General features: G+C 46.7%; 1 pseudogene; it reads right to left on the bottom strand.

Annotated features, from left to right (window-relative positions):
- Positions 1-4,877: 4,877 nt before the first annotated feature.
- LOC129251809 (large subunit ribosomal RNA) overlaps positions 4,878-7,580 on the bottom strand; it is a 2,776-nt pseudogene continuing 73 nt past the window's right edge.

Here is a 7,580-nt window from a genome sequence, read left to right as displayed (position 1 = left end):
ACCATATAGCGGCACCATAAGTGGCACAGGCCACAAATAGGCCCCGATATACGGTACGAACCGCACGCCGGCTAAGACCCCAGTCAAATCTGACAACGCGACGCACTTGCCCAACGATTGCCTGCAGCCGCTCCCTCAACGAAACTAAGTGTGGAGTAAAACACATCCTTTCACTCATAGCTACCCCCAGGTATTTGACTTGCGTCACATACCTAATCCCTATCCCATTCAAACGTACAATCGGTGGACGACTCGGGGACAATCTGCCCTTAAGCAGCATTGTCACCGTTTTGTCCATCGATATGTCCACTCCCACATCTACCCCCCAATTGTGGGTAAATGTAAGGAGCTGCCCCCCCACTCGCTCTAGTTCCTCACGCGAACGGCCCTCAACCAAAATGAGAAGGTCGTCCGCATACGCACAGTGTTTACAGAGTGGCTCTAACTGCCGAAGCAGGGAGTCCATCATGAGGTTCCAAATGAAGGGACCACAGACGGATCCCTGCGGACAGCCTCGCTCCACCCCAATCTCCACACTCCCGCCCACTCCTACCATGGATGCTTTTCTGTCCGAAAAATAACTCCGCCATAGAGTAATTTCCGGACAGCCAAGCTCCTCTAATCTCTGCAACACACGATCCCAGCGCAAGTGATCAAATGCCCCCTTAAAGTCAATAAATATGCCAAGGACATATTTATTGACGTTTTCCCTAACTACACTCTGAACATACAACCACGCATCCTCTATACCACGTCTTTTCCTAAACCCATACTGCCTATCCGACCTAACACCCCGAGTTAGCTCCTGAAGCCGCTCAACCATAACCCTTTCCAGCACTTTTCCAAGTACTGGAAGGAGGCTGATACCACGATAAGATCGAGGATCGCTCCTGATCTTATCGGGCGACTTCAAGAGTGCAACGACCCTAGCAATTTTCCACTCGCGTGGAAAATATCCCTCCCATATGCATTTATCATAAATGGCCTCCAAATATTCCGGAATGAACTTCCACAAGCATTTGCACATCTCTCCGTTCAAACCATCGAAACCTGGAGACCTTTTAGACCTGACCAGGCCAAATGCATAATCCAACTCCTCAGCTTCTATTGGAGGGACAGGCACCTCTTGTGCAGGAGGAACCTGAACCTCAGCCCTGGGAAAAAACTCGCCTAACAGAACATTGGCACACTCTCTCCACGTCGATAATACAGTATCACCTACGCGAAGAGAGCTAGCCATCTCATTTCGACGACCCCGACAGATCCTATAGACCTGTCCCCAAGGGTCGTCCCTATTTTCCCCCACAAATCTCCTCCACTCTTCCTCCTTCACTCTCACAAGCATCTTCTTATACTCTTTCATCCCTACGCTAAATTGATACTTGAGCTGAGACAGATTCTCCGAATTGGTCCGCCTGCCGCGTTGAAACAAACGCCTCAAGCGTCGGACAGACCTCCTCTTTGAATTTAACTCACTCGTCCACCATTTCACACCTTTCATTCTCACAGCCCTAGCTTTCCTAAACAATAAGTCATTCACACCCCAGACACATTCATATAGACGAGCAATTTGCTCGTCAACCCCCAATTCCTCAAACTCCCTAAGCGGTATATCCAATACCGCTTCCCTAACAGTATGTCCATATCGGTTCCAGTCGGTACACGAGGTACGCCATCGCCTCAATGGACTCCCCCCTTCTAGCTGCGGGGTACGGGGAGTAACCATAATTTGTATTAAATTATGGTCACTAATTCCCCAACCCCCCCTAACACTCCATTTACACTCGAACCTACCCGCTGCTGCGTCATTCATGAGCGTCACGTCAATGTCACTCACACCTCTAGGCCCCTCAAACGTATACCATACGCTTGGTTCGTTTGCTACAAGAAGGTTATTCGCCACAACCCACTCGCTCATAACCTCACCCCGAGTGTGGCTCCGATATCCAGCAGTATGCCTGGATACCTTGCTGAACCACATCGGGGAGGTAGCATTCGCGTCAAGACACACGATGGCAGGAATGCTACTCTCAAGTAGTAGCACCGCATCAATGTATCTTAAGTAGGGCTCTAGAGGCTCGTCAGACTTGCAGTACAAGCTGACGACATTCATTCTGCCGAATTCCCCCTCGACACACACACATACTCCCCACTGTGATGAGTCAACTACTACACAAGAGTAGCTTGGCTCACACACAGCTACTGCGGCCTTGACTCCAAGGTCCGTAAAGACCCTGAAGCCCCCAGGAAGGCCTCTCACCACCCCATTGGTGGAGTATGGTTCCTGGAGCAAAGCAATGCCGCAGCCCCCCTCCGACATACACGCCCCCAATTCACACATCACGGCATATGACCCCTGACAGTTCAGTTGATATAGTTCAACCATCAATGTCTAGCGTTCGCACGGGCAACAATGGCACAGTACACCGGGCAGACAGTGGACATCATTAGATGTCCGGCTGGCTTGCCCTTAAACGCACAGTTGCGGCAATGCGGGGCATTGCCACAACCTGCACTCCTGTGTCCTTCTTGCCCGCACCTACGGCAGACATCCTTCTTGGCTCTGCATTCTGCCACCCTGTGATCAAACCCCATGCATCGGAAGCAGCCGGGCGTCAGTTGGTCTGGCCGTACCCGGAAGGAAAACCACTTTATGTAGCAACGACCTGCTTCCAGGAGGGCGGACATTAGCATGTCCGTTCCCTCAAGGACAACATTCGTCACCCCATCGGGGCTGACCTTCCAAGGACGGCTGATCATCCTCACGTCCTTCTCACGGCACCCAGGGCTGAACTCCTTGAGGTTCAACCGGAACAACTCTCCCATGAAATCCTCAGGGGAGATCTCCGTGTGAACCCCCTGGACCACAACCCTAGGCCCCAGCTTCCGACGTATGCTCACATCGAGCCCCACTTCGGAAAACTTGGCATTTTTTGCCAAGTTATCCCTCTCGGCAACGGATGGGGTGCGAATAATCGCACCTCCATCCTTCAACGGGCGCACCTCGTGCACCCTAACCCCCATGGAAGGCCCAACCTCCTTTACAACTTTCTTGATCACCTCCTTGGAAGTAGTGGGGGTTTTACCCCTCACTACGACCGACCAGGTCTCAACTGGCTTGGGCACCGGCAACGCAGGCAACACAGGCGCAGGCGCCTGAGGTGCCGGCATCATCGCTGCACCAGCCAGCGCAGCTCCAGCCGTCCTCCGAGGTGCTTCCTCCCTGGTAATCTTCGTGGCTTCTAGTTGCCCACGAAGATGGGCTATCTCCCCCACCATTTCCACAAAGAGTTCCTCGAACTCCAAGGAGTACCCCAGGAGGTCTTTTGCAACACTTTTCGGGACGCCGTCCATGTCTATGACGGCTCCACTAAAGGCCGTCACAATGGACTTGAAGCGCCCCATAAATTCGCCCCCAACCTTCTTCTGTTCGGCACCCCCCCCGAACGCTCCCAAACCTTCCTGGGAAGCACGCAATCTCTTACAGAAATCTACCAAGTGCTTCCCAGCTGGACCTAATTTAGCCCCTGTCTTACTCCCCTTTTTCCCACTCCCAATTTTTCCACTTTCGGAAGCGCCATCGCTTCCACTCACCCCCGACTTACTGGAAGGCACCTTTTCAGGTACCTTTAAAACCTCCTTACCTGACTTCACCACCGGAACCGCTGCACCCCCAGCGGTCTTCTTCTTAATGCGAGGAGGAGACCGCAAAATCACCTCCTCCTCTCCGGATGTCGTCTCGTCCATTGCAGACGATGGCACCGCCGAAACGCTTGGAAGAGGGGTGTTCGCCCTCTTCCTCACTCCTTCTAATTTGGGCATTGCCCAACGCTTCACCACTAAGGTTGCCGAATTCGCCGGATAAAGGCCTCCCGAGCAACAACAAAAACTGGGTCCCTTTTGGGCGACGGCAACTACTGCACGGCAGGAATGAGCCCCGCACAGGTACGCACACAGCGGCTGCACCTATCGGCGAGCCAAAGCAAAGCGCGAGGGCGTAGCCCACAGCGCCAACCAAAGGTCTGGCAAAGGCCACCACCAATGCCTTGCCGGACGGAACACTGTTCCCCGAACAAGGACGGGTCGACCGAGGTGGAGCTAACGCCGAGCTCGACCGCAGGCAAAACGCAGCACGCTCTGTTCGCGGCACCTGCACAAAGTATTCAACCTTGGCGCAGCACTTAACCCACGCACAAAAGGGGACGCCCTTTTTACTGTTGCCAAATATGGCAATATAGCGGCACGACAGACCTAGTGTACGCCCGCACTGTACACCCACACCGAATGTAACGGCACGCGCCAAAAGACCACGCCAGAAATTAGCGGCACACAAAAATTGTAAACACCTTGGTATAGCGGCACTCACTTGAGCGTCCCACAATATACCAACAAGGTACACTTGTACACAAAGTACAGCCACGCGAACAGTGGCGTCACCAGCACAAACCGTAGTCACCTGAGCAATTGCTCGTAAACAATGCACCGCTATGGTACAGCTACGCACAACACACCACGCCGAAAAACAACGGCACGCCCGCAAAAGTTGTAAACAACTTAATGGAAAATTTCCAACGCTGTATCTAGCGGCACTCACACGCACGCACAATGTGTCTATAGCACGGAGTATATTGGCACTCACTGGAGTGTCCAACAAAACTACCGTACGGCACTTAATCACTCGTAAACAGTGTACAGCTACTACAAAGTAGCGTCACTCGCACAACGGCACTTTCAATCACAATTAATTGTAAACACTGTACCGCTATGGTACAGCCACAACAATATTAGCGTCACTCGCACAACTGTAATACACCGGTTATCACACACGAATATAAACGCAAAAGAAATCGCAAAAATCGCTAATCACCACTTAGCACACGACACGTCCGCACTATTCAACAGTCAAACTGAGAATGAGTAGATAGGGACAGTAGGAATCTCGTTAATCCATTCATGCGCGTCACTAATTAGATGACGAGGCATTTGGCTACCTTAAGAGAGTCATAGTTACTCCCGCCGTTTACCCGCGCTTACTTGAATTTCTTCACTTTGACATTCAGAGCACTGGGCAGAAATCACATTGTGTCAACACCCGTTAGGGCCATCACAATGCTTTGTTTTAATTAGACAGTCGGATTCCCCAAGTCCGTGCCAGTTCTGAATTGATTGTTAATTGATAATCGTTATAATTTAAAAGGAATATATATCGAATGATATAATTCCTTAAAAATTTTAGCAAGAAAGTTCCACAATTGGCTACGTAACTACTATCCGGGGAACAAGAATCGTAATTCTCTATTTACCCAGAACGAGTACATAAACCATGGTATTGCTTCCCAATCAAGCCCGACTATCTCAATCTTCAGAGCCAATCCTTATCCCGAAGTTACGGATCTAATTTGCCGACTTCCCTTACCTACATTATTCTATCGACTAGAGACTCTTCACCTTGGAGACCAGCTGCGGATATTGGTACGGCCTGTTGAGAAGTTTGCGTGACCCCACCATAAATTTTCAAGGTCCGAGGAGAAAATATCGACACAACAGTAAATGTCATGCTCTTCTAGTCCATCTACCATATCTCTCTTCGAAAGACTTCCATGGTAGTACGACTATAAAACAGAAAAGAAAACTCTTCCGATATCTCTCGACGGCTTCTTTATGGTCGTTCCTGTTGCCAGGATGAGCACAAGGCCCATTTTTAATAACAAACGGATACTCAACAGGTTACGGAATTGGAACCGTATTCCCTTTCGTTCAAAATAATTCAAGTATTTTAATTATTTTTAAATATATTTTTATTAATATTTTTTTTTATTAAAAACTTGAAAATTTTCGGCTTTCGCCTTGAACTTAGGACCGACTAACTCGTGATCAACCACTGTTCACACGAAACCCTTCTCCACTTCAGTCCTCCAAGGTCTCATTCGATTATTTGCTACTACCACCAAGATCTGTACCAATAGCGGCTCCATGCAGGCTTACGCCAAACACTTCTAAGCACACTATTGTACCCTCCTACTCACTAAAGTTTCAAAATTTATAAATCAATCGAAATTGTTTTATAAATCATCTACTTTAGCGGTAATGTATAGGTATACAACTTAAGCGCCATCCATTTTAAGGGCTAGTTGCTTCGGCAGGTGAGTTGTTACACACTCCTTAGCGGATTACGACTTCCATGTCCACCGTCCTGCTGTTTTAAGCAACCAACGCCTTTCATGGTATCTGCATGAGTTGTTAATTTAGGCACCGTAACATTACGTTTGGTTCATCCCACAGCGCCAGTTCTGCTTACCAAAAGTGGCCCACTGGGCACATTATATCATAACCTCAACCTTCATATCAAGAAAGGTGAGGTTCTTACCCATTTAAAGTTTGAGAATAGGTTAAAATCGTTTCGACCCTAAGGCCTCTAATCATTCGCTTTACCAGATAAGATTATTTTATATAATTTTTAAATGCACCAGCTATCCTGAGGGAAACTTCGGAGGGAACCAGCTACTAGATGGTTCGATTGGTCTTTCGCCCCTATACTCAATTCTGACAATCGATTTGCACGTCAGAACTGTTTCGGTCTTCCATCAGGGTTTCCCCTGACTTCAACCTGATCAAGTATAGTTCACCATCTTTCGGGTCACAGCATATACTATATGCTCAAGGTACGCTCCAGTTAGAGGTATAAATAATAATAAATTATCATTATACATAACTATATGGAACGCCCCGGGATTGAATTAATTGACTATTTATTAAAAAATAGACTAAAAATTAATCCCATTAATATTTAAGTTAAGTTAATTATGCCATTAAGTTTAATATAACTCAATGACTTGCACATATGTTAGACTCCTTGGTCCGTGTTTCAAGACGGGTCCCGAAGGTATCCTGAATCTTTCGCATTGTTAATCATATAAATGCATACAAATAAATATTAATATCATAGATATTAAATTTTTTGTAAAATTCAAAAAATGAATTTTAGCATTATATATAATAAAATCTATCAACACTTTATCAAATCATTAGTATTTATTCTATGTTAATATGCTTAAAAAGCAAATTAATTTAAATAAACTTAATATCACCAATGATCTTTTGATAAATACTTTATTATGTTAATAGATTACAATGTCCTTATATGAAAAAAATGCACATTATTTTTTTAATTATTTAATGATGAATTTTTCATAATGGATATTCAGGTTCATCGGGCTTAACCTCTAAGCAGTTTCACGTACTATTTAACTCTCTATTCAGAGTTCTTTTCAACTTTCCCTCACGGTACTTGTTTACTATCGGTCTCATGGTTATATTTAGTTTTAGATGGAGTTTACCACCCACTTAGTGCTGCACTATCAAGCAACACGACTCTTTGGAAATATCTTTCTAGTAATCATTAACGTTATACGGGCCTGGCACCCTCTATGGGTAAATGGCCTCATTTAAGAAGGACTTAAATCGTTAATTTCTCATACTAGATATTAAGATATTCCATACACTGCATCTCACATTTGACATATAGACAAAGTGACTTAGTGCTGAACTATTTTCTTTTCGCTCGCCGCTACTAAGAAAAT

This window comes from Anastrepha obliqua, unplaced genomic scaffold, assembly GCF_027943255.1.
Source record: "Anastrepha obliqua isolate idAnaObli1 unplaced genomic scaffold, idAnaObli1_1.0 ptg000071l, whole genome shotgun sequence".
NCBI lineage: Eukaryota > Metazoa > Arthropoda > Insecta > Diptera > Tephritidae > Anastrepha > Anastrepha obliqua.
The sequence above is the reverse complement of the archived record's forward strand: the minus strand, read 5'-3'. Positions and strand labels throughout refer to the sequence as shown.